This window comes from Numida meleagris, chromosome 1 (assembly GCF_002078875.1).
Source record: "Numida meleagris isolate 19003 breed g44 Domestic line chromosome 1, NumMel1.0, whole genome shotgun sequence".
In the NCBI taxonomy this organism is placed as follows: Eukaryota; Metazoa; Chordata; class Aves; order Galliformes; family Numididae; genus Numida; species Numida meleagris.
In genome coordinates, this window is record NC_034409.1 from 79,014,100 (window position 1) to 79,041,983 (window position 27,884).

A 27,884-nucleotide genomic window follows, 5' to 3' on the forward strand; every position below is an offset into this window, starting at 1 on the left:
ATGTTGCACTGGGTTCACAGTTTGCTGACAGCTAGAATGGGCATGTGTTTATGTGTTGTTATTACATCGTCAGTGATGCCATAATGATGTAATTATACCTGCAGTGGAGTGTTGTTAAGCCAAGGCTGCCGTGGAGATTGCTCCATCATTTCACACCTGGTATTAAACCACCTGTGTTAATTAGTAATAAATGCCAAATTAACTTAAAAACAAAAAACACACAGACTGGGACCTTCGTTGTGAGGTTAAGACAGTTTCTAGATCATACTCACCACTGAACTGATAATATTCTGTTCTAGCATTTAATGTTCATAGAGGTGGGAAATGTCATTGCTGTGTTTAGGATAAAAGTGTCACCTATGAAGATGGGAGCCATATTCCCTTGATTCTTGAAAAGTTATGAATTATGGAATCATAGAATGTCTTGGGTTGGAAGGGATCTCAAAGATCATCAAGTTCCAACCCCACTGTCATGAGCAGGATTGCCAACCACTAGATCAAGCACTAGATCAGGCTACCCAGGGCACCATCCAATCTGGCATTGAACACCTCCAGGGATGGGGCATTCACAACTTCCCTGGGCAGCCTGTTCCAGCACCTCATCACCCTCTTAGTGAAAAATTTCCCTCTGACATCTAATCTAAATATTCCCTCTTTTAGTTTAAAACCATTTCCCCTTGTTCTATCACTATCTGCCTGTGTAACACGGATTTTCTTTCTGCTTATAAACTCCCTTTAAGTACTAGAAGGCCGCAATGAGGTCTTCCCGAGCCTTCTCTTCTTCATGCTGAACAAGCCCAGCTCCCTCAACCTTTCTTCACAGGAGAGGCACTCCAGCACTCTGATCAGCTTCATGGCCCTCCTCTGGACTTGCTCCAACAGCTCCATGTCTTTCTTGAGCTGGGGGCCCCAGGCCTGGATGCAGTACTCCAGCTGGGCCTCACAAGGGCAGAGCAGAGGGGGACAATCACCTCCCTTGCTCTGCTGGCCACCCCTCTTTTGATGCATCCCAGGACACTGTAGGCCTTCTGGGCTACAAGTGCACACTACTGGCACAAGTTATGTTTTTCATCTACCAGAACCCCCAGGTCCTTCTCCACAGAACTGCTCTCAATGAGTTCTTCTCCCAGTCTGTACATGTATCTGGGGTTGCCCCAAACCAAGTGCAACACCGTGCACTTGTTGAACCTCATTAAGTTCACAAGGACCCACCTTTCGAGTTTGTCAAGGTCCCTCTGGATGGCATCTCTTCCTTCTGTCGTGTCAAATGTACCACTCTGTGGTAACATTCTGTTTCTGAGAATTAAAGGTGTGGAAGAGGCAGAGGATAGATATTAGAGGAGGTTTATGTTCCCTAGTGTTAACTCCACATCTATACTTCCTCTATTTACATCATTCACAGTGAAAGAGCATGCATAGCAGTTATGAGTTGTTTATCACTGTGTGCTGTTTCACACGTTACTCACTTTTCTCCACAGTCTAAGTAATACATGCATGTGTGTACCTGGCACAAGTATTTGCTATCAGTTGCACTTAACCAATGATGTCCAAGTCTTGTCTATGCTACAATTAGCGTGTCAGTAAACACTGATGGAAATAGATTCCAGAAAGCTGAAAGCTACTGCCAAAATGAAGGCAACAGTCTTCTTGTCTTGATGTTAAGGACAAAAATTAACAGGCTTTTATTACAAGGGATATTAATTGGAATAGATTATCCAATGGCAAGGGAAGAGACTCCTCGGAATATATACATTATTTGGGGGAGTCTTCACCATTGGTATTTTTTTAAGAACTAGCATGGTGGAAATAGTTGGGATGGCAGAAAAGACCATGGTCTCAGGTTGTCCCTTTCATCTTCATCACCCACGGAACTAGGTACTGCTTCATCTCATTTCTCCATTCACTCCTATTCTTTTTTTCTTCTTCCTTTTATATGTTTTATAGTGTTTATACATTCTTTTTCTTCTTTGATATTTAGTGTGAGTCTAGCCAGCCCTGAAAATTGAGTTATTTCATGGGCCAAAGCCATGTGAGCAGCAAGCTATCCTTGTAATGAGAGAAAGCCTGTGGGAAGGAGCAAGAGCGAGAAAGCCAGATTGTCTCTCACACCAGTAATATGAGCCGGTGTCCAAGGCTGAGAGCATGAACTGTCCATGTGTCCTGCATGCAGCATGGAGGCAGAAGATTCTGCTGATTCCACCCTCTTGGGCATGCTTACCACATTCGTCACAAATTGGTTATGAGCCTTAACATATAGCACAGCTGAGCAGCTGTCCCACACCAAACTGTCTTTTCTGTGCCCCACTGGGGGTAGTTTTGGGGGTGGACGTTCAGCTCCACTCTCTGCCAGCTCTGGGTTTGTCCCTCAAGGACAGTTACTAAAAGACCTGAAAGGCTGATTCTGCTTCTTTGTTGGCTGAAGGAGATGAAAATGGACTCCATACATGGAAGCCAGCTGGGATGTGAGCAGAATTGGCCCATAAAGCTTTGGCTTAAAAGAGTCAGCAGCATGGAGAGAGAAAGTGGTGGGAGGGAGCAGGGGTGGAAAAGAGAACTGGAGAGGGGAGATAGATGTGCATATAGAGAAGAGTGAGCAATGTGCATCAGCTCCATCTCCTTTTTCTGAGTGGTTTTGTCAGAGAGGCACCATGGCCTTCAGTGACCTCAGCTCTTATCGTCCTAGGGTTGATGTGACCTTCTTGCTTCCCTGTTTAAAAGGTTTTCTTTATTCTATCAGTGGCCCATTCCTCCTCCCAACCCCCAACTCATTTCTCCTTTTATAGCATGTTAATGAGCAAAGTGCTTATGCAAATGAGAGGCAGAAACAATTGGTTTGAATAAGGAATGAAATTGTCAGGGTAGAGGCAGACTCCAGCTTCACTCCAATGAGTGTCTGATGCTCATGAAGGCCTTCTTGCTTTACAGAAGAGCTGAAACCACAATGTGCCTGATTTTTATTTTTAAAATGTATGTGTCGTAACATTAACAGTGATTCCTGACTTTTTGGTAATACTTATACCACTTTGTGTGCTTATAGAATTGTGCAAAGATTAGCACCAATTTTAATTTTCTTGCTGTACAAAGAGAACTCAATGGGGAGAAGGGTTTCATCTCTCCCTAGCTTGCTATCTCTATGCAAATTTTGTGTCCATTTCTAATTGTTCATTTAGAAAAGTGATTTTATGCTGTTTTATCAGCCACCCTTAGTGTGGATGCAGTCATGCTAACGTGAAAGTGCTGGAAAGCTGTGTAGCTTATTCAAACTGGTTTGTTACTTGTAAGCAAATAGAAATGAGCCTGCCTTAAGGGGCTGTTCTGTTTTTACAACATTAAAGCACTGTATTTGCTGGTATGGGCAAATATTTAGAAATGTTGGAGGTGTTCTGAGTAATGTTGCCCCATTTTAGTAGAGAAAACCTCAAGGCTGTTTACTGTAAGCGTGGCGGGATCTGGATGTGAATTCTTTAAGAAAAATTCTCCTTTCATCAGTGTTAACCAGCTCCTGAAATTAACTGTGTTTTGTCAACACCTGTTTAGAAAAAAGGTACAGGTAGGGAAAAGTAAGATACTTGTATGAAGCCTAGAAGAACTAGCATAGCATCGAGTAGAGGTTAGGTGCCTCTAGACCCATCTGTTTTCATTCACTGACATGACACTGCAGGAGTTAGCCATATAGGTTGCAGCATACATACAGGGACATTTCATACTTTTGATGGTAGTGTCACTCAAGCACCTTGTGGCTGTGTGGAGGACAGAGACAGGGTGAACAAAGCTGAAAGGTAAAGAAGCAGCTTTACTTCAGGCCTAGAGAAATGTCTGTGTCATAAACGCCTTAATCTGGAGACCAAACCTATGGCAACCCCCTTCAGGCTTTCCCTAACAGTATCTCCACAGAAACATCTACAGGAACCCAAAGCATCTTTTATATGAGGGATTGTGAAAAAAATTCAATGTCTGTGTTATTTAGCTTCTATCCTATGGCATCCGACACAAAACTATACCTACACACGGGTATAAAAGGGCTCATTCAAGTAATGACTTGGGGCTCATTCAGAGATGGACTTGCCCAAGGATTCTTTCACTGTTGCCAGCATTTGAATTTTGTTTTATTATCTCATATAATGATGAATTTCATCCACATCTTCAGCTTTCTGAAGCAGATGAGACCTGAATGTCTAATGTAAACCTCAGTTCTATGAAAAGTAAAGCCAAAGAAGCATAGTTTTCTACAGATTATTGTCTTAAGACCAAATCCCCATGTATGTCTTCTGGTGTTTGTTAAGTGGGGAGCCCATATGACAGGTTTTCTGCCCATGAAGGCATTAAAAGGTCTTCCTCTACCTGCCTGGCTTTTTGCACAGAACTGTTTAGAGCTTGGTATCTTTGAGACTTGTGCTTCTCTGCCAAACTGAGTTGAAACTGGCCAATAAACTCAATAGCTATTAGGAGAGACTCTCGTGCAGACAGTATGATCACACAATCCAAAGAAAATCAGAGTAAAAACAAGCAAAAGCAGATACTGTCTGCAGATGACTAGAATCACCTTTCTTTGATCTTTCTAGCGAAGACTGCCTTTGGATCTTTAGCAAGCCAGCCTGGGGAGAGTTTGTGCTGGTAATGTAAGACTAGAGTTTTACCTTGCAGTCCTCATTGCCAAGGAACATGTGTTCTCAGACACGAAGTGGGTATTCACTGATAGGTGATGCACACTGGGTCCCACCTGGAATTTAGGAGTGAGAAACTAATGTCTGATAGCACTGCTTTTAGAGCAAAGCCATTGCATCTGGTTTATCCCTATCAGACCCTGTGCATTTGGTCTTTGGAATCTATTCATCTCTGTGTTGTCCAGCTGATTTTACAGGTCTCCAGCAGTGGCTGGGATTTAAAATATTTCCTTTGGCTAGCTTAATGAGGTGAGTGAAAAGACTTGCTGAAGCTTCTGATAAGCCTCTTGATTTTTATTTTCTTGGCCTTATGTGAATCAGACCTTTTGAATCCAGCCACTATGATCTGGAAACAGGCCACCAGCACTTGGGTGTTGACAACATTATTAATGCAGGTCATTATTTCTGAGAACAAACTCCTGGCTTATGTGAAGCATGTGGATTCCCACTGTCTCAAAGGAGGCAGAAGTACCTGGTGTATGTAGATAACCCACCCCCCTCTGCCCTTTCCTAACCAACAATGCCCACACCTTAACCCTGGCCCTCTCCCGCAGCTCTTTTGATGAGAAATGTCTATCTGCTCAAGAGCCCCTTTGTAAAACTCCTGAGGTTTTACACCAGTGTCAGGCTAACAATGTATAATATAATTTAGAGGAGAATGAGGAATTATTTGTTTGTGCTGGACCATAATAAGAGTTTCTCAGATTATTTTTTGGTGTTTGAAGAGGGGAGGAGGTATGTGAAACAATAACAACAAAGGAAAATGTCCTAATTTAACTAGAATTTTTTTTTGTTTTGTTTTGTCTACTTCCATTTTCTTATCTTTTAAAATTATTCTTCTTTTTAACAATATAATTCTATACCTATCTGTGTACACATTCTCAAAAGATCCAAAGGAAGTAGTGAAAGCTGAAATACAGGGGGTGAGGTAAGAGGCCAGAATGGTGTCCTTGTTTGCCAGAGTGGAGCCATCACAAATTAACCAAGTATCTTCTTTGGGAAAGTGAATTAACTTTATATAGTGGGAAAAAAAAAAGCTGTGTCGAATCTCATTTATTTTGGACTACAAGAAGGTGATACCACATGGGAAATTACTACTGAAGGCTGGAGAAGACAGGGATTAGGAATAAAATTGCAAAGAAGGAGTGCATGGATGAAATTAGCTGATGAAACAAAACTGAGGCGCTTTCAAGACAAAACATATCATGAAGGAAACACTGGGTGACCTCAAGGATAATAGAAGCAGCAGGAAATTAGACAGAGCGAAGTAAAAGGTTCCATTCTTGGGATTAACATGAGAATTTCTGCTATGTGCCGTAATAAATAAATTCATAAATTGGAAATGACAGAAGGGAGAAAGAACCAAGGTATTAGTCATCCTGTGATCAGCTAGTACAACTGTGAGCCACCTCTGGGATGCAGGTGAGAAACAAGCAAATGCAATTTTAGGATGAGTAGGATTTCTGAGACAGAAAGGGAATTTTTAATGTCTTTGTATGAAGCTTTTCTAAGGCCTTATCTGGAACATCATCTTTGGTGCCAGGCACTCACGTGGCTAGATGAGCTCCAGCAGGAATGGATGCTGAAGAAAGCTATGGGGGTGTCCAGTAGAATGGAGAGCTTATCATATGTGAGGAGACTACAAAAGTGCTCCACTTGTCTAACAAAACAAAGGCTGAGAAGGGAAATGCTTATTCTCTATAAACACGTTAAGGGGATAAACGTCAAGGAGGGAGAAGAGCTATTTAAAATAAAGACAATGTTGGCATAAAAGCAAATGAGTATAAACTGGCTATGAATAAAAATAGACAGAAAATTAGAAGAGAGTGACAAACCCCTAGAGAAATGGGGCTCTAGAACAGTCAGACCAACTAGTGCTGATGAGACATGTATTTAGAAAGATAGAAGGGGGGATGAGGAGAGCCTATGCTCCCCATTAGTGGTTGAGATTGTGCAGCTCTTCTCCCTTTTTTTTCTTTGCCTCCACCCCATTACGTTTAGGTCTTTACTTCTCTTTCTACAATGGAGGCAAATGACCAAACTATGTTTAGGTTGTTGTTTGATCAGTTGAGAAAGATGTTTACCTAACGTACTACTTGCAACAGGAGAGGATTGGTTTCTGTACCCAGGGGGATACCCTGCTGTATGATGTTCTGATTTCTTCTCTATCTCCAGTATGGAAATGAGGATCCCCAGTTTTTTTCCTGTATAGTGCAACGTTGTTAGTTCATTACAGCAAACCAAAAATTGTGAGATAAAAGTAGCTATGTTTCAGAGGGCTAAGTTTACATCTGTGCTTTTCTTCTTTCTTCTCTGCTTACCTATGAGCTAAATTTTGGCTGTTTTTCATAAATGGGGAGAACAACTCTTGCACCAAATGGATTTCTTGAGAGAGCTGTGTCCTCCTTTTCATGGGCAAAAGAGAGTGGGAAGATAGATGGTAAGGAAAAGGGTAGGTGAATTATTTCCTTTCACTTTCCATTGACTCACTGATCTCTGCATTGTGCTTGTGGCATAGGACCAGGGAAATCAAGGCAGGACTCTGATTTTACTTAGGCTAACTTTAATTAGGAACAGAAAAAATTGAAATGGGAGAAGAAGAGGAATTCAACAATCACAGCAGATTTCAGGTACATTCCTTGTGGGTAAACAATCCCTGGTAATGTGAGTCAGGTAGAGCAGAAAAGCAGTGGCTCATTATACATCTTCATTTCAGTGTGAGAAAGATGGAGATCAAGATAGTGCGTGCTCATAAGCAGAGTATTGCTGAACTCTTAAGAATTGCTTTGACTAGTTCAGACTCTATCTATCACATTTGACATTCACCAACACATTGAATTTTTTCAGCCTTCACGCCTTTCTCAGCCACCAATCTGGTTTAAATGTTGAATATTGCATTCACTCCTTGCTGCTAGGTAAGGCCCTGCCTGTGAACATCTGCTGCCTTGGTGGTAGCAGTGGAGTGACAAAAGAATGGAAGAAGCCTGCAAACTGCTTGAGCTTTGAGGTTTGCATATGGGGACAGCACCAACCAGGAGCCTCTAGTATTAGAATCAACCTGAGGTGTAAACACAGGTGTATGTTAGTGCCCAATACAAGGTTATGACTGCAGTACATTTAAAACACAGTTTTAAAGCATTAGTTTGGCAGACTAATATGTTCGAGGTCATCCATAGTAAGTCCTTTGGTGAATTATTTCATTTTGTCTGAAGACCTGAAAAAGTCATTTGCCTGCCCAGGCTGCATGTCCTTTCAGATGGTGTGGATAGAGCTATTAAAAAGGTGGACAAATCTCTGAAAAGTGCTGATGAACTTGATAATGGTGCTGGTGCTGTCCTAAAGAGAGACTGGGGAAATAGCTCTCTGAAGCAGATGTAAGTTGGCTGAAACCTACCTCATGTAGCGTAGGCTAATCTAATTTTAATCATGAAGTGGCTGTAGCTCCTCCAGCTGTGCTTGAATTGAGTATGGATTTGCTGGCTCACATAGCTCGTAGCTACTGCCACACACAGAGCTCAGGCCAGGCAGCAAAACCTACCTGTGAAATGGGGCACTCTTGGCTCTATACAGCCCTAAATGCAGCAGAAGTATTTGTGGGAGGGAACTAGGCGTTAAAAGCATCATCCAGTTCAGTTTCCCCCTCCTGTGTGGATGTCCTTACAGCCAGCATGGCCTGCCTTAGCCCCCTAATGCGGAGCTGTGCTGACCACCCAAACTTTTCTGTAGCCATGTGCCTGATTGGCTTTTCTCTGTGACGTGACTACAGGCCCTGCACCAAATGGTGGCGAAGCGGGATGAAAAACTCTCCTGAGGTAAATGGCAGCAGGGAACTGAATCCACTGTGCAGGTTGTATCAAATACTCAAGTGAATTCAGACTAGCTAGTTTGTGGTATTTCTGTCACTTAGTCACGCCAGAGTAAGTATTTTTTGCTGGAGGACTGATTGTGTCTTTTCTACATCTTTCTACCCACAGCATCACAGATTCAGGGGCAGCATAGACCGTTGTGGTCCATCTCGTCCAGCTGCATGAGAAAATATGCAGTCTCAAAACCTATCAGCTCTCCCCTCCTTCATTTAAAATTGTATACAGCTCTTGGAAAAACAACAGGTCTCAAGGCATGATAGCTGCAGATGAAGAATGCACTCTGCTTCAATGTAAAATATTAGTATAGTACGTTTAACTATTTGGCCCTGGGCTTTTCCAGCCTTGCTAAACGTGTTTTTTTTTAATCATGAGCTCTTCCGAGGCTTTCATGCAGACCCGCAGTCACCTGCCAAGGGAATACATTATGTAGAGGCAGGGTAGTGTGGGGAATGAGAGGAGAGGAAGGGCTTTATAAAACTGGGAGGCCTGGAACAATTAAATTCAACCGACTGACAGAGCAGGCGAGATGAGTTGACAGTAGAAAGATAACCTGTTTGTAAATGCAGCCCTATTTTATCTTTCCACCAATTAAATTAAGTTCTCTTTGGCCTTCAGATTAAAAAAAAAAAACCTAAATAAACACTGTTATGCTGCATACATCTTAATACTTCTAATCTTCTGACTAGCAGAGCAAAAAATTAATATCTTCCTGCCTTGGTAAGAGGGAAAACAGATGCCGTAGGGAGGAGGAAATGGAAGAGGATGAGCAACCCTAGGTTTTTACATTTGTGTGTCTACACACACGTGCACGCACACGGAGTCAAAAATAGTTTTGTGAAAGGATTTTTTAGCCTCATTGTAATAATGCACATGAGTGCACCAGCAATGAAGATGCAGCAGTCAGTGACCCCAGGCAAAAGTAGGAGCCTAGCTTCAGCAGTCTTGTCTCATGGCAAAACTACAGGGCCCTGCCTTTGCTGTGCTATAGCTTGAGAATAAACCTCACCTGCTGACAGCCCCCAGGAAAACGTGTGCTTCTCTTGCTCCACGAAGACAAGGAGTAGATGAGCCAGGGGCTATGCCCTTTCACAGCACTGCTGTCTGCAGTTCCAGGCAAACAAAGGATGCTCTGGAAGTGCATGCTTTTCCCAGTGCCCTCATTTTTTGCCTCCTGCAAACGTGCTGCTGAGCATTCAAGTGCTGGAGGGGTGCGCAACTGTGCTGCAGCCACCAGAGCCCACTGTATCCGAGGGCAGGAGGGGAAAAGCAGCTGATGAATACTGTATGATCAGAGGGAGGGAGACAGTGCAGGGGCTGCATTCCTCGCAGCAGAGAAGCAAACAAATGTACACGCTTGGGAGATGCTTTCGACGCTGGCAAACATCTCTGGGGTGCCTTTCCCCCGTTCTTGCCCTGCTTTACCAGGCACCAAGGTGCTTGGGTTTTCCTTTTGGGTGCCAGATAGTGCTTTCTGCTTTCCCCATTCTCCTTCCCAGGCTTGGTCCTCCGAGGGTAGAGGTGTGCTTGCAGCTCTTCCCCTTGGCCCTGGAGGTGCCCTGTTGCAATGCCTCGGATCAGTCTGTTGCTACATCAGCTTTTCATGTGGAGTTGTTTTCTGTAGTTCTGAGCAAAACCTCTCACTTCTTATTGGTTTATTTACCATTCGTATATCTTCTCTTCTTTGAAATGTTTTTCCTCTTCACAGAATGGACCTGAACCACGCTTGTTATTTTTGTATCCCAAATTCCTAAGCACCTTGGCATGTTTGGTGGGGGCACATTCATGGGTGCAGACCTTTGGAAAAGGAACACTATGTCTGGGAAGATGATTTTTAGAAGTACTGTGGGTCCGTTTGATTTTTATTTTAATTGCCATTGATGATAAAAATGCCCCCTTTCTGACTTCAGCAGGGAGCAGAACTGAGTTAATGTTACTCTTTTGTAAATCCCACTCACTATGCAAAAAAAAATCTATAGTAGATCCCTGAGGTGAAGATTTTAATCACACAACACAGGCAGTTCAGAGACAACATGAACTGCCAGAATAAACAAAAATCACAGATAATAACACTAGAAAGCTTTTTTAAAAACAATTCCCATTGTTTCCATTCTACCATTTGTTTATTTGTTCTTTTTCCTTCCTTTTGACATATATATATAACTATACTAGTGACTTTTTATTTGACTTTTCCATGCCCTTTCAATCTGAAGGGTTTCTATTTTACATTAAAATAGCAGAAAAAGAAAAGAGGTCTCAGCTGGAGAGATCAAAATATCTGCAACATCTGCACACCTCTGCCTCACAGTATGGCTGTGGTTATCACTGGCAGAGGAACCCTGGAAACTTAAAACACACTACAAGTAAGACCATTTTGTTAATTAGCCACATAGGCAAGAATCATTGTATGTTTTCCATTCCTGCACCCAATAGAGCTGTCTATGGAGGACATCAGCATAAACAAAAGGTAAACAAAGTCCTAGGTTTGCTGTGTGCCAACTGCACGGCAGCAGTGATTTTTGTGCTTGCACTTACCTCCTTGTAGATGTGACCCCGAAACCGCTTGGGTGGCAATCACAGGTCGACCACTGCAGCATAAATCCACTCCAGGTAGCCGTGCACTTACCCGTTATATGGGAAGAGTACGAGAGGAAAAGCAACCTCTGTAGATCTGCTGCTGCTTCTAGATTCTTCATCTTCCTCAAACTTAGAAATGTTAAATAGAAATGTAGAAATGATGCATATACATGCATGTAAGAATAGGAAATATTTGTATTATTGGTCAAGTAGTATGTTTTATTGTTCAGCACCATGTGAGCAGACAACATAAACATGACCTGCTGAGTAATTCAGGCCTTTCCCTTCCCTCTCTTCTGCATTCATTCACCTAGATGTTGTGTTGTGTTTTTTGGGGGGACTATAACTTTTTTTAATTCTTACCAATTAATGGTAGTGGGGGAGAATATTCCAGATGTTGCCTCCTCTGTTTCCATCTGAAATCTGTTGATTTTTCTTTAGCAAATAGGCCTGGATTTAGGAAACTAATTTCAGAACAAATAGAAGTGGATAAACATGCAGCAGGTGCTGACAGAATTTGAACAAGGAAAGTAGCTGCAATGTGCAAATCGATTTTCTAACTGCCCATCCTATGGAGACGGTAGCAACCTTCCCCAAAAAGGGTGGGACAGAAACCTTAGTTATGTCCAACTGCAGTTCAATTAAGAGTATAAAAGTGTCCCCCTGCAAGCAGGCTCTTCTTTTCTATGAGCTGTTAGAGAAAAGAGGATGGAGCTAGTAAAGTGGAAAGGGTCTCCCTTGGGCAGTGTGTTTAGGATGCTCTGTTGCTTCTTTTCTTTGGTCCTCAGGGCTTCTAACAGCTTTAAAGATGTGTTTATGCTGGGAGACCATTGCCTCCTCAGCTGCAGATGGAGGAGCGTGCTTCTCGCTCTTCCTGCAAACAGCACTGCAGTGATTTCCCTTCAGAGTGCTGAGGGTAAGTGAATTACATGGAATGAGATTTCCTCTTGTCTCTAGATAAAGCTAGGTGACCGAGTGTAAAATTGAGAGAACTTTGCTTTCCCAATCTATCACTGCCCTCCCTCAGTGCTCTCCCTCATGTGCCTATGGGGCCTGATTCACTGTGGCTTAAAATGGTGTGAAGGCAGCACAAAAGATAGCTAACTCCTTAGCGTCTGTCCCGCCAAGGTGGCCAATGCTCACTAAAACTGTGGCCCAGAGGGGCTTTATTATTCTACTCTTGTTATTCTTTCCATGTCACCTGTGCAGCAGTTCAGCTTTCTCTATGGGGAGCTCATGATGCTTGTGGACAAAGCTGGGGAGCGCCAGGCTCTTTCTGCAAGGCCCATCCGTGTGCTGCTGTCTGACTCTGTGTGGGTGAACAGCCCCCACTGCTTAGAGCAGCTAAGCTTCTGATTGCTGTAAGCTTCTCTAAGGCTTGATCCTAGCTGCTCTTAAAGCTTGATCCTTCTCCTAGGAGAAGGGCAGCTGGAGGGATGTGCATCACACTAGCAGCTGGGAACAAAAGCTGGTGTTATCTCTCACCGGTTACTCCAGAGGTCATTGATCCTGCATTAGGAATGGGTGAGCTGAAGCTTATAAGGAAAGCGCCTATGATTGCTGTCTGGCTGGAGAGGAGTAAACACACAGGAGTGTGGGGCTTTGGAGTAGTGTGTCAGCTTGCTAAACTAAGTCTCTGTTTCCACTGTAGGTAAGTGGGGTTTCTTTAACAAGTTTCTGTGTTACAGAGGCTTTGGTGGTAAAAACCAATTCAACCATGAGGGTCAGAAAAATGACCTCTTTCCAATCCAGGAATGTAATATGATCTCTCTCTCTATTTTGCTTGAGAAAGCTCTCCTGAAAGAACTCTTACGCTCCCTCTCCATAGGTCAGCATGGTGTGCAGGCTGTTAACACTCACAGGTATGAGTGAGGGCAGCTGCTCGGGGCCTTTCTGGGTGAAAGGACAAAAGGACTGGAACAAGCACAAGCTTCCAAAACCATCCTTGTTGTCTGATCACACGGCAGTTGTGTGTACAGCCTTTGGGATTCTTCTACAATTATCCCTTTTGAGCTCACATGGGGGAAATGATAAAGCTGCTACCTGTGGTTGATGCTAAAGAACCTTCTCTCCACACAGAACTATGTGACTGCAGAAACCTGAGTAAGAAACAGTGATTTCTTTCTGAAAAGATAATTAGATATATGAAATGGACTTATACATGAACATACATATGGCCCTGTATGAAGATATGTAAGTGCTCCCCTTGAAGAGGTAGCGGAATGTGGATAGAATGGCTGTTGGCATGTAGTTATCATCTGGTAATGTGAGGCATTTTGGCTGAGGTTTCTCTGCCTGGATTTTCTTGGGCAGAGCCCCATCCTCTGCATAATGCTGCTGGTGATGGTCTGATCTCAGCAGGAGGACAGCTCTGACAGTTACTGTTCCCCTCGCTATGTATGTTAAGTGATGTAGGAAGGTAGACCAATCCTTGAGGTAAGAAACTCATGGCACACCATTTGCTTAGGCGTTAGGCTGTGGGATAGAAAGGAGAGGCGGTACTTTCTAACACTGAGACAAACCTTCAAGCCTCCGTCCAAGTGTTTTTTTACCTTTCCTAAACTAGAGAAGAATATAACTTTATTAAATGACTGCTAGACTTACATGTTTAACCACCTTAAGTGCTATGAAGCCATTGTCAATGGCTGGCTGATGGTGTTCGGCAATACTGACTTAAATGCTCCTATTGCCTTGCAATCCTCTGAGTGTCAGGTTGGGGAGAATAAGTGATAGAGGTATGGTAGGACAGGAGCTGCTTAGGCTAGCCTTGCTGATGCCCTCTTCTTAGACTATTTGGATCAAAAGTAGACAGTTTCAATCCCCTTAGGGTATAGAGAAAATAGATATTTAGAATCTCCTTTGTGGATATGGCTCTCAGCCTTTTAGCTGAGTGTTTTACTTGGTTACAGCTTAACTCCAGACTCATTTACACTGGAAACAAAAGCCTATAAGCCAGGAATGATGGCTTTGGCCGTGTATTTTTTTGCCTTGGGAAGATGATTAATATTGTCATATAATGTTGCCTGGACAGTGGGACTCCTGAGAATCTCACAAAAAATTAAAAATAAAAATAAAAAAAGGTGGTCTCAGCTGCTGTTATGTAACTTGCTGTTTTTCTGGAGATAAGAACTCAATAGCCCTCAGTAAGGGGATAAAAACCAGCTGTGGTCACTGGAAGCCAAAATAGATATGTATACCCCTGTCCTGGAGGAATGGGATTGATGGCAGCAATGAATACCACTTGGCATCTCACAGCCCAACACAAATACTTGCAGTGAGTAATTTTAGCTTTTTCTGTACTCCCTGTTCTGGGCAGAGTTGTTGCTTCCTCCTCTGAGAAGTGGACATCAGCATGGAAGGGGCACGAATGGTTCGTTTCAGTGGATTCTTGTTGTGTGAAGACCTCAGAAAAACTGCCAACTCCTAAGATGAAGAGATGGCCGTAAAAAGAAGCAATGGTTCATGCAAGAAGAAAGGTACCTTCTTTGAGTTTACATGGAAGTGGATGAGGAGAACTAGGTGGACAGAAGACCAGCAGTATTTCCCTACAGACAAGCTGAGGGTTAGGCAGGACACAGTTGCTTTGGGTCAGTTTTTTTCTTCTCTGGAATATCTTCCAATAACCTTTTAGATTAAGGGAAAAGATGCATTTCCAGGCAGAGGAACTGAAATGTGTGCAGGGATTACCATATATCATACCAACTAGAACATCTGTAGCGGGGTAACACAGCAAATGTTATGAGGGACTTCTGTGGTGTTGTCTTTTGCCCTTGAAAGAAAAAATGCAAATGCATTTACCCAGGTAAGGGTGATAAAAACAAGAATGGCTTGTAAATCACAAGTGTGCTTCACAGTGGAAATTAAGCTGGTGCGAGTCTTCTTGTTGCCTCTGTGTGGCTGTAGATGCTGCAAGTTGCCTTGTGCTGCCTTAGCTTTTCTCTTGGGCAAGGCATAATGGGAAAGATCTCTGGTATGACACAAGGGATTGAGTTTCTCTGTGTCACCACACAGGTGGCTTGGAATAACAACGGTAAAGGCTTCTAGTAATTGAGAACTGAATGAGCTTCATAATTAGCTATTTACATGGCACTGTGGAGCACAGTACTAAGGGATTACGATGAGAGATCTTCAGTCTTTAAAACAGTTCTACAGCCACCTCAGTACAGAGCTAGTGAAACTCCAAGTGGAACATCTGGAGGAAAAGTGTCCAACTGAGTAGCTTGTACTTTGAAAACAAAATGCCATTATCTAAATAAATAAATATCTAATTCCTCCTGCTTCATCATGAGGTGATCCTCTTGTAGATAGCTGTAGAGCATCCTTAAGGGTTCTCGAATTCAACTAAACGGTACAATTTGTGTAGTACCTTTTCGGTAGTTAAAGTACAAAAAGGGTTTTTTTTATTTTAAACCATCTGTGTGACCCTGGTGGTGGCTGCAGCTAACCAACTTTAAAAAAGAACTTCAGGATTAATTCCTGAAAGGCATGTTTTCTACTGAAAATGAATTACAGATAGTCATATGTTCTTTTCCCTCCTGCCTTAAGCAGGATTCCAACTAGGATTTGCTATGCAGTGACCTCCTTTCCTGTGAAGTTCATATTGATTCAGGAAGTTGACGGTTCAATATCCCCCTGGGAGAAAGGCAGTATTAAATATAATATCTAGTGATTGGAACTGTGCAAGAAAGCACTTTTCTATTCCTACATCTTCAGTGAAGTAATATCAAGTCTCTCTAAAATGGGAGAGTAATAGAATAAACTGTTAGTTTAAAAACAAAACAAAACAGCAATCCCGTCCTTGGGATGCTGGCAATTCTGGTGTGATCTTTTCCAACCTTCTTTACCTTTTAAACCACAGAAGTATTCTCCTGTCAAGACTGATGTAATATTGCATATGCAATTTGAATTTTTAGTTAAAAAAACAAAAACAAACACAAAACATCATCTTTCTGACAGCTTTCAAGCCCTTATTGGAGGATGTCATTAGGTGAGACAATTTCATCAGAACCAGCTGTGCTGGGCCTGAAATCACCTTACCCTTTGATACTAGGCATTGGCAGCACCTACAGACTTCAGCAAGATAGTTCTTTAACATGCACCAGCCTTGGCAGTCACTGTGTCGCTGGCTACAGCTGCTAGTTAAACTCTTGGTCCTGTGTTGTTAACTTACCCTAACAGAACACAATTTCTGCCCTGAAGAGCTGCAGGCAATTAGCAGTCCCTCTCTTGAAACCTACCAGAGGATGGTAGCCTGATTGCTTGTTGGCTAGCAGTAAGAAACACTAAATTGCTGCGGGAATTACTGCTGAGTAAAGCTGGTCCTTGAGAAAGGGGCAAACTTGGCTCAGCTTTCCTTCTTACTGACCAAAGGAAACTGTGAGGAGATAACAAATGGCAGCTCTCCAATGATGTCTTACAAGGGCTGGCTGCTGTCTTTCTGTGATAATCTGGCAGATATTTGGTGGTCGTTTCTCTGTGGTCACTAGAGATGAATGTACCACTAACCTGGATTTGGTGCCTCTAACCAGGAGACATAATAAGAGCTGTTGACCAGCCATCAAAATAAGGCCTCTGTTCAATATCAGTTCCCACCCTCTGTAGGTGAAACCACTTTCTGGGTAAGAACAGATTGGTGAAATGTTTTCTTTCTGTTTATCTTAACTCTGATATTCCATGTAATCTAGGATTTGGATATGTTATAAAATAGGATCATCCTTGAGGAAGGCACTAAAATATAGTCTTGCTCCTTTAAGTTATATAAAATAAAAAATCAGTTGACTGAAGGAAATGAAGTAGAATCACCGTAATCTTTTGCAGATAGAATTCTGAACTTAAATGGGAATGAGAATATTTTTTTTCTGCAGTCTGTGGCTTGGACTTCTGTATTGAGACTGTCATGAAAGTCTTACTTGACACTTTTTCATTTCCTTCTAATGTCAGTAGACATTCAGGGATGGATGTTCATGAGAGTATTTGAATTTGCATCTGAAGTCATGCCTTTTTGAAACTTCTGTAATGCTTATTTCTGATTCTACCTGTGCAGAAGTTTGAAGACTACAGGGTACAAGAATTAGCTAGTGGCAGACAGCAATATGAGGAGCCAGAATATTGGGACTGTTGCACAGTATAACACTTTCAGATAACAATTTTTTGGAAGACTTGAACAGGAAAGGTGTTAGCAATAGATGATCTTGCCCTTCTTGGGATATAAAGACTATAAGTAACTTGGGAAAAGCTTTACTCTGCAAGTTTCTTCTGAAAAGTGCTTAATTGTTAGCACTTCGGCTTTCGTGGATTCTACTTTCCAGCAGGTGTTAATGGACTGATAAGATTTAGAGTCACAGAATCATAGAATTGCTCAGGTTGGAAAAGACCTTAAAGATCATCAAGTCCAACCTCAACCTAATCATTAATTTATATAGACTGATAAGTTCCTCTACCTGTATAAGGCCTGCTGCTTTGATTCTAAAAATAATAATAAAAAAACTATGCAGAAATTGAGGGTGTTCTAAGTTCTACTTAGAACTTCTCTGACCACTTTCTGTAGTTGTCTTTACTTTGGGGGAGTGGCACAACTATGAATTTAAGTTCCGTGCGCTTCTTTTTTTTTTTAATATTGTATAGGTGTACCAAATTTCTGTATAGAAATTCTGTGGAGCTCTGCAGTAAAAACAGAGTCTGAAATAGTTTAAAATTGACTCTTGAAGAAGAGCCTTGAACTTCTATCTGTTGATCCAGGCCTTGCAGTTTTCACTCCAGTGTTTCAAATGACTGAAACCATCCTAGCTCCCCCCATGGTTTTAGTTCCTCCTGAGTTATCTGCAGAAGGTTAGGGCTCATCTGAGCTTTGGCAAACGATGAAATAATGCAGTATTTAAACATTAATGTGGGGCTAATAGCCCATGTGGATTCACTTCAATTCCTTCTGCTTCTTTCCTCCTAGGTTTACTTTCACTGTAGTGCATCAGCCTGTGTCTCAGCTACTATGAAACCCTCCACACCTCACTAACCTTCTGAGAGGTAAGTACTTTTCTTGGAGACAGTAAGAAAATGGGAGGCACCAGCCTTGCTCTCTGTAGTGAAGATATGGCCCCAAAAGGCCATGTGTCCTGAGGTTTAGGGTACCAGCTTGGGTTGGATGTAGGCAAGACTGGTACTTAAGCCATATGCTGTCTAAAAGAAAGGGTCTCTGCTTAGCTGCATACTTGTCCTAGTTTTCCAAGCCTTTAGGTTTGAAGACCAGATGTGGAGTGACACTGATTTTTAGGTAACCCTTATGTCCGTTGAGAGTGAAGTACAGTATGATCTATACTGATAAATGTCCCTGGTTCTCGTAGAGCTATTTCCACCGTAACCTGCAGGGAGGATGCCTGTTTCACGTTCTCACTAAAGATAGTGTCTGAATGGAGTAAGTAATGTAAGAATGGAATAAGCAAGTACCTTGTTTTGGAGGGACACGAGGATTCATGTTAAACCAGTCACGGCCATTCAGTCTAAAATGACACATACAGAACTGCACCAGAACATGGGTCCTTCCCTGTAAGGGTTAACATGGAAGTAGCTTAATTGGGATTCAAGCCAACAGAAGAATATTCTAACATGGTTAATAAAGTCTGGAAGCAATGCTGTGAGATGGCATGGAAACACTGTTTGGCCTTTGGGTCAGTGGAAAAGGTCCAAGAAGGTATTTTCTCTAGAAAAGAGTAGGGTAAGTTCATTAAAGACAAAATGACTTGTATATTGATACTGTGCTATCTTTTAAAAGGTAGAGGGGAAAAAAAAGGGAAGTGGAACACTACGATGTGAGGAGCCGGAGTTATGACACGAGTACCTGCAGATTTCCACAGCTCTGGAACAAAACAAAACATTTAACAAGGTAATGAGTCAAGTTGCTTGATTTGCCAAATATTGTCTTGATGAGACCAGTTATATAACTCAGGATGGTGACTTTTACTAGCACTTGAAGCATTGAAGTGCGATAATAAGTGGCAAAACAAAGAAACTTCAGGTAGCTTGCATTAGACTAAACGTGTAGGGAAGGACACTGTTTTGTGCTGTAAAGACTGGCTTTCGTTTGAATCCTGAGGAAGGAGGAAATGACAACAAACCAAAAATAGGCTGTTTTTCATGACCTGGAACTTTCTACTTTAACCACAACTGTTCACCTTCTTTCCTTGGAGCAGCTGTTGATAGTACTCTACATAAGGTGCTTCAGTGTCTGAGCAGGTTGGGAAATAAGTGGAAGCTCTGAAATTTTTTTACATTGGTACCCTGACTTCCCTACAATCTCAGGGTATAAACATTATTCTGCTCTGTATCTCTGTAATGCTGGCTCTCCGAAAGTCAAGCCCAAGTAACTATTTTCATGAGGCAGAAAAAGTAGTCTTTTCCCTTAGCTTGAGAGCAGAGTTCTAGATCTCCTGGAAGGCTCATTTCTTGTCAGGCTCCTGACATAACACCTCTGCCTCCTTTCTGGTAGCTATGATAATATTAAGAAATTCTACCTATAATAGCAACAAAATATGTTGCCTGTAGCTGTTGAGCGTGATTGCTACTTATCACAACTCAAGCCACCTGTGAATAGTTACTGTGACACTATATGATTATCCTGAAGCCTGATGATGCTAGTTCTACTGAAGTGCAACTTTTCTCTGTTTCTTTTATGCTGGCTTTAGACTATTTTTTTCTAGCTGGGACAGACTTCAAGGGCTTGGGAAGATTGATTTGGAATTGAAAATGATTTTGATCAATTGGAGATACAGTCCAAAATGAAACAGATGAAATTCAAGACAAGTGTAGAGATTTACCCTTAGGAAGGAGAAATCAAATGCAGTGCTAGGGAAGGCCTGGTGGATTAAACGATCTGAAAATGGCAGGAGTATCACTCCATCTTCAAAGGGAAAAAGGAGGGAGGGTAGAAACAGTCCTGAAGGAAAGATTAAGATGATGCTTGTATAGAGAGAAGGAGGGCAATACTTCTAAGGAGGCTTTATCTGGAGTACTTTGCTCAGTCTTTGTAACAGCTTCAGAGAAATGAGCTCTAGGGAAAAGGAGCATTGTGAAGACAGTCTCTTAGGGGAAGTATTGTAATACAGGTAGATGGGAATATAAGAGGGCTCGTTTACAAGACACTCAGGGAGGATGTTGAGTAACCTTCCCTCTGGGTTGGTGAAGACAGTATGAAGAAAGAGCAGGCTTGAATAGATGCCTTAAGAAGGCAGTAGTCTCTTGAAATATTTATTTATTTATTTATTAAGATAAATATTTGTAAACACAACCAAGATAGGGCCATCTCTTCTTCCTCAAGGAAGGGTAGGAGGGGCTTTCCAGTCCTATGATTTTGTGATCTGTCAGTTGGGCTCCGACTTTGACCTTGAGAAGTTGTTATTAAATTCCAAATCAAAATTTCTATTCAAGAAAAAATAGTAGTGGCTTTAGGGCCTTCCCCCATAAGCTTCTCATTTATTCCTTTCCATCTGCAATTTGTCTTCATTGGGTAGGGATCGTACAGTTGCCACAGTGCCAAGACCATTCTGTCTGTGACACACACCAAGGTGCTAGTAGGAAGCATATCCAGAATTTACGGTCTCTGCTTATCTTACTGCCCGTCTACAGAATCAATGTAATTGAAAAATACTTGAAGGTCTTCCACTCAGAATCAGGGTTCAAGAGTCATCTGCTTTCCAAACTCCACCCTGCTCTATTATTCTGTTTTTATCTTGAAAGAGTTGCTAAGAATTGGATATTGCAAGTACTAGCTGACAAACTACAAGCTAGTAAAACACTGACCTGAGAGAGAGCTAGAAACCTAGTCTGGGATATTAAAGAAAATCCTGTAAACCAGAGCTGTAAATGCACTGCTGATGAAATGGCCTTCCTCTCATAGCTGCAGCAAGACTGGGGTCTTTATCAAGGGTAGCTTACAGGACATGTCAATCTCGTGTACAGCTGCAGTTAAAGAAAATACAAGACTTCATAATTTCTCTTCACTGAAATATGCCTGCCATCCCTCTCACCTCTGCTGTCAATGGCTTACTTTCGGTTACCTTTCTAAAAGGAGTGGTTGTATGTACAGAAGAGTCTCAGGGTTGTTTTCCTGCCTTTCCTCTTTAAGTAACCTACTCACTCTGTACCTTGACATAGATTGTTTTCCAAGAGAAGCTGGGCAGTAGCCAGAAGACCATAGTGGTTGAAAAGTATCAAGTGAATGAAGTGAAATATTTGGAGTAATTGCTTCAGAAATGCCCTGTTTAGAAGGAAAGGTATGTCAGGGGTAATAGAAACTGCTTATCTTCCCTTTCCCTGTGGTTACATGAGCTCTCTGAGCATTACTTACCATCTGATACAACCCTCTTGTAGAAGACACACGTGTGCATTGTTCCAGAGAATACAGAGTGAATACGGGCAGCCTTCATCCTCGTGAATAAAGGAAGAGAGTCTTGCCGAGACAACAAAAAGTTCTACAGAGTACAGAGTAGGCATCATTCTCCTTTATAAAATTATCCTTTGGAATATCCTGGGCAACTTGTATCTGCAGTATAAAATATTGTCTGTGGCTTTTCTTTAGATGATCTCAAATTATTGTGGCAAATTGGAAACTTAGGGATCTATGATCTGGAGGTACAGCAATCGGGAAAGCAGTAGGGCACAGGGAGGGAGCTTGCTGGCAACCTGGGGCAGGAATCAGAGCTGCTGAGTTGGATCACTAACTCATAATCCTCACATAAAGTACTCTTGTAGTACATAGTAAGTGGCTGTTTTTTTTTTTTCCCCAAATACTTCCATATTCTGTTTTAATACTCTGCTGCTAATTGTAACAGCCATGTACTGTGAAATTTGTTCAAGATGCTCAGTAAAACATCTGCTGACACTTTCAAGCTTGTGCTTTTCCTGAGTAGCTTCAAACTATTGCCCTACCACCTATGTACTAGAAAATCTGGACTAAAGATGCCTAAGGATGAGGTAAAGGAGGACGGTGGCATGGTTGCTGTTGCAGGTAGTTTATAGTCTGGGTAGTTTCTGGCTAGGAGCTGCAGCTAATGCTGTGACCACAGGGGGTAGTGACAAAAGGTACTTACTGTTTTTCCTTAAATGTGTAATGATAATATACAGTTGCTGATATGACTGCCTGAGGAGATCTTGGCACTTTCTAATATAACATTAAGCTTTCTCCATGTACATCTTCCTGCATTCTAATGTGTCTCTCAAATGCTTCAGTAGGCAGAGACTACAGCGAAAAAGGTATCATATTCTGCTAATGCTGTTTCTCAGTAACAACCTGGGTGAGATGCTTAGTCAGGCTGCAGCTGTCATGCTCAACATCTTTCCTCTGGCAAGCATAAACTTCATGCTATGTAGTTACATCAGGGCCTTCCCCTTATTGAGGGGCTGCACTGGGGGAACTGTGTATGCTAATAAATTGCCCCCACTTACTTTTGCCTAATTAGTTACCTCAAGACACTCTGAGGCTTTTTTATTAATGTTCATAGCTACTTCTCTCTGGTGCAATGGAAGAAATAAAATTATAGGTTTGAAATGGTAACAAGTAACTGACAGAGCTCTCAGCTTTGGACTCGCATCCTTTGATTCCTCATCCATGTTAGCTACTTTTGAGGTATATTTCTTGCACGCAGCGTCTTTCATGGAATTTCAACATCAAGCTCATTGTGGAATTCCAGAATTATTTTTGCCGGTGGTAGATTAGCTACAGACAGTAAATTGTCTCAGGTGTGGAATGCAATGTACTTAGTGTAATGGAGGAAACTGGCGCTTGACTGAACAGTGAGGGTTTGTATTGGCTGTCTTTTAACTACTCTAGTTGCCAGATTTCTACTTATGACCTGACTTGCCTTGAGTTTGTGACTTGTTTTGTAATTTGGGATACTTACAGGCAAAAAGCAAATGTCTTTGTAGACAGACCTGTAAGAACTTTAAAGATAGGCAGCTTCCATTTGGAAACACCTATAGTGGTCAGAAAGGAACTTCTCTGTTCCACATACAAATACCACAATTCAAATCAACCTCACTACCAAACTCTTGGGGCTCAAGTGAAGCTTTTGATACTGGATTACTTTAGCAGCCAGTTTGAAGTTTTCATTTAATCTCTTCCAAGTCAAATGTGTCAAATCATAGAGTAACGCTTACCTTTTCAAGATGCAAGTGCAATAAGGTGAAAGCCTTACAACTACAAGTGATTTAATGGAATCTCTTTAATCCCATTAGTCAACGAAGCATTATGAGAGCCCATTCTGTCACACCTGTGCTTCAGACATGCCATGGCCTGAGGCTAGGCTTTGGAATCGAGGTTTTAGCTTCCTAAATCCCAACCTGATTGGCAATTTGTCATCATTAGAGTGGCAATTTTGAGCTTCTTTCCATGTCTGAGCACTTGAAATGTGTTTATTCCAGGGGTGGCAGAGATCCCTATGCAGTGCTTTGAGCAAAGTGGTAATAAGCTTGATTCTTAGAGTCACCCTCCTCAGATCTCTGCAGAAACATCTCATGCCAAGGCTCCAAGGATTGAGCTATATGTGACATAGACTGTAGTCTATACAGTCTTCCCATCGGTGCCTTTCCCACCATATGCCTTTCCCATCGGTGTGTTAAAGCTCTGTAAGAAAAAGATCCATTTATTGTGGAGTGGATTGCCCTGATATTTATATATCCCCTAGTGCTGAGCTTATCTCTTTTAGGCAGAAATGCATCCTTCTGCTTATTGACCTGTCCTAGAGAACAAGTTGACAAATTTATCCATGGAGCCACGTTTGCTAATGCTGCTCTGTATCCATCCTGTCTGCTTTGTTCAGGAGTAAGACTTCACACCTCAGTTCACGGCATGCCCATCCAGATATTTGTGTGGGTGTAGAACCTCGTATTTTGGTAGTCGGATTTGCTCCAGCTAGCACTCTTGGATGGAAAGTACTCTGTGTAGCTCTTCAGCTCTGGTGTTGTTAAATCAGAAACAAATTTGTGACCTCATGTACTGTTGTCAACCGGAGCAGAAGGGCATTCAGATCCCAGCCCATCTACTTCCAGCTTCCCAGGACACTTAGGTCATTAAAGAGGCATAGAGCTGAGACAGGAAGTTATAATCACTGCTAGTTCTTTAAAGGTTATAAAACCTTATATCACAAAATGATATCAGTATCGACCTATGAAAAACTTGGGAGATCTGTTGAGGATTGTCATCCTTGTCACTGCAATCCTAGCCAAACTAACTTGGTGCCTGAATGTTGGAAGGACCCTCCTGCTCATGCTGTGTAGTGTTTTGTGAACAGGTAGCAATGGCAGTGTGAAGGAAACCAGTTTTGATTTTAAATCAAAGACACTTTGTCCTCTGAAGTTTCATATCATTGCTGCAATGCTGCAACATCATCTGATACCCCACCATGCTCAAGGGTTGACTCTGCACTACGCTGTGCAGGCTTGTATCCTCAGTGCCATCCCCAGCTAAGTAGCTTCAGTCTCCATCTATCCTTCCAGCAATAAAGCTTTTCCCAGTGTTTAAATTTAATCTATTTTACTGCAGTTATATCCTGTAGGCTCTTGTTTAGTTTACCACAGACATACAGAACATTTAATTCCTCTTTTTAAAAGAAGTTTAAATGTCACTGTGACTTGCCCCTGTCTCTTTTGCTAAAGAAGCCCCCAAATTATTCTTTATTCATAGTCATATTTTATAGTACTCCAATAATGCCTCTTCTTCACTGGAATGGTTATCGATGTGTCTCTTACTTGAGGCAGGATGTCCCCAAACTACGTGTAATGATGCAAATGATAATTTGACTGCATTGGATATGGTGGAAAAGTTATTATAATCACACTAAGAGGAGCCAGATCGTTAAAGAAAACAAACTAGTAAGATGACATCTAATTGCTAAATAGGAGTCGCTGTAAATGAAGTCTCAAATACAGAACTAGGACTGAAAAAAAATCTGTGCTTTTAATTTTAAAGCAATTATTGGTCTTCTGAGAGGAGCTGAGTAAAATTCAGTGTTTTTCTTTGGGGGAAGGTACATTAGTTGTCAGTAAAATTATTTGTTTTACTTTTAAACTCCTAAGAAAAACAAATAGAATTCTTAAAAAAAAAAAAAAAAGTTGTTTCTAAGCAAGTTGAGCACTTTGATGTATTAAAAGTGTGATGTGGTGAAATCTGAGACTGCTCTTTAACTAATACAACTGGTTGAGCCGGACATGAGTTCCGGTAATATTCTGCTCCTAATCACTTATTTTCAAAGGCAAGAAGAATGTATATATTTTCTTCCTTATATATAGATAAACATATATTTTTATTAAATACGTATTTATATATAAAGTGTTCCCATTTCATCCAAAACATGGACATATGTTGCTTGACACAAAAATAAGCAACTGGTAATGCTGAGGCAGCCAAGGGAATTGCTAAACGGAATAAATATGAGAGAGCTTTAATCTGGGACTTTGTGTCTGAAAGGTGTCGTGGCATGGAACAGGGAGGAACATCTCTTTACATTGCTGTAGTGCAGCCAATTTTAAAATGCGACACTGCAGTCTGGATACCTCACCTCCAAATTATCTGTCAAGGATCTGGAGGTTGTCTTGTTGGACTCCCTTGTTTGATGCAAGGTCATCATTATATAGGTAGCTTGAGGCTGTGTCCAACTGGATTTTGAATAGCTCCCAGGCTGGAGATTCCACAGATTCACTTGATGACTTGTTTCAGTGCTTCATGATCCTTTCAGCAGAAAAAAAAAAAGTCATCAACTTTTTTTTAAAATGAAATTTCTCATATTTCAGTTTGCACCTACCACCCTTTTTGCTGGATATCACTGACTAGAGACTGACTGTCCTTTTTACTGCCATCAGGTATTTATACTCATTGATGAGATGCAACCTGAGTCTTCCTTCCTTGAGTCTGAACAATCTCATCTCTTCCTCTCACATACCAGAAGCAACAAGTCATAAATTATCTTAGCTGCTCTTTGCTGGACTGGTCCCATTATGTCCAGTGCTGGGTAGAGGGAAAAGATCCTCTCCCTTAACCTGATGGTGATGTTCTTCCTCCAAGGAGGCTGCTGACTGCCTCTGGTGCAAGAGTACATTGCATCAGCAGCTTGTTGTCCACCAGGACTTCCAGGGCTGGTTTCCATCAAGGTGGCTCTCAGCATGTATCACTGTATGAGGAATCTGTGTATCTCTTTGCAGAACTTCTTGAGATTCCTGTTGGCCCACTTCTTCAGCCTAGCAGAGTCCCTCTGAAAGCAACACAATCCTATAGCTTATCAGCCATTCCTCCCAGTTTGGTCCCCTGAAAATTTGCTCTGTTCCATTGCTGAAGTTATTAGTGAAGAAGTTAAATGACATTGGCCCTCGCTGGAGTGTGCCACAGATGACTGGTGTCCAGCTGGGCTTTTTGTCACTGATCACAGCCCTTTGACCCCAGCTATTCAGTTTTCAGCCTCACTCTCTACTTAGTTTGTAGTTCATCAGTTTCCCAATGAGAATGGTATGGAAAATGGTTTCAAAATGTTTGCTGAAGTCAAAATAAATAATACCTATTGATCTTTTATCATCTTCTGCAGTAGCTATTTTGTTGGAGAAGGCTGTCAGGCTGGCCAGGTATGATTGTTCCTTTGTAAATCCACGATGACTACTCCTAATCATATAATCATAGAATCGTTGGAGTTGGAAGGGACCTTTAAAATTCATCTAGTACAACTTCTCTACAATGAACAGGGACATCTTCAGCTAGATCAGGTTGCTCACTCTTCATTTGTCCTTAATTTGCTTGGAAATGGTTTCAAGAATCATTTGTTCCATCACATTCCCAGGAATTAAGGTAAAGCTGATGGGCTTGTAATTGCACAAATCTTCTTACTCTTCTTGAAGATGAGTGACGATCGATGATCAAGAAATTATCTGGAGGAGCCACGTGCATCAATTCACTTTTTTTTTTTAAATACTTTTTTGATTGGGGAATTTTTCTCTTTTTCTTGGGGAAAAACAAACAAACATATTTTAAAGCCATTTCTTGGACTGGAATAACTACTTCCATAGTGAAGACTGGGCAAGTGTAAGGAAGCCAGAGATTGGGACAGGTCCTGTGTGTTGTAGTTGGGAGAAGATAAAACTTGTGCTCAAGGTGCCACAGAAATAAGGGCATTTCATGTCTTCTTCCCTCCAACCAAGGACACTTACCATCAAGTAAGTGGCCAGCACAGCTGTCCCATGCATCTGCAGGTCATTGCTGCAGTGACATCAAAGGGCTCCTGCTTTCAGAATGCTGAGTGGGTGGGAGAGGACTGCAGAACTGGCCTCTCTACCCTTCCTTCTCCCTGCTGCTTTTGTTCTCTGCCTTAATTCCCTTTTGAAGGGCTGATATTTAATTCAGCAGCCCCTGCTGTGCCAGAGCCCATGACAGAAGTTTCTCAGAAGCACTTCTACGACAAAATGCTCACAGCTGGGTTTTGAAACTCCAGGGAATGCTGGGCAGAGAGGTGACGGTGGCAGGGAGCTGCGAGGAGGGGGGCAGAGCAGGGACAGGGGGACAGGAAGTGCGCTATTTGTTAGCAATAATGAGGCAAAGATACGGCAGAGGTTTTTTATTACAAATAATAGACAGTGAACTTCAAACAACAGCAGTGAGTCGTTAAAAAAAACAGCAACGGAGTTAAATAAATGCCTAATTAGCCAGCACCATGAAGGTGGAATTCACTGCTCCAGAGAATCTTAAGGGAGAGTCAATAAATTCACAGCTGTTGGGTTTTTTTGTTGTTGGTTTTCTTTTTTTTTTTTTTTTTTT

The 27,884-nt window shown here is 41.8% G+C and overlaps 1 long non-coding RNA gene across 1 annotated transcript in view; it reads left to right on the plus strand.

The window, feature by feature from the left end:
* Nucleotides 1-18,988, plus strand: part of LOC110399467 — an 81,616-nt gene extending 62,628 nt beyond the window's left edge. Inside the window, exons 3-4 of the long non-coding RNA XR_002439220.1 lie at nt 18,048-18,124; nt 18,870-18,988. This is a non-coding gene — a long non-coding RNA (uncharacterized LOC110399467). The remainder of the gene's footprint in view (nt 1-18,047; nt 18,125-18,869) is intronic.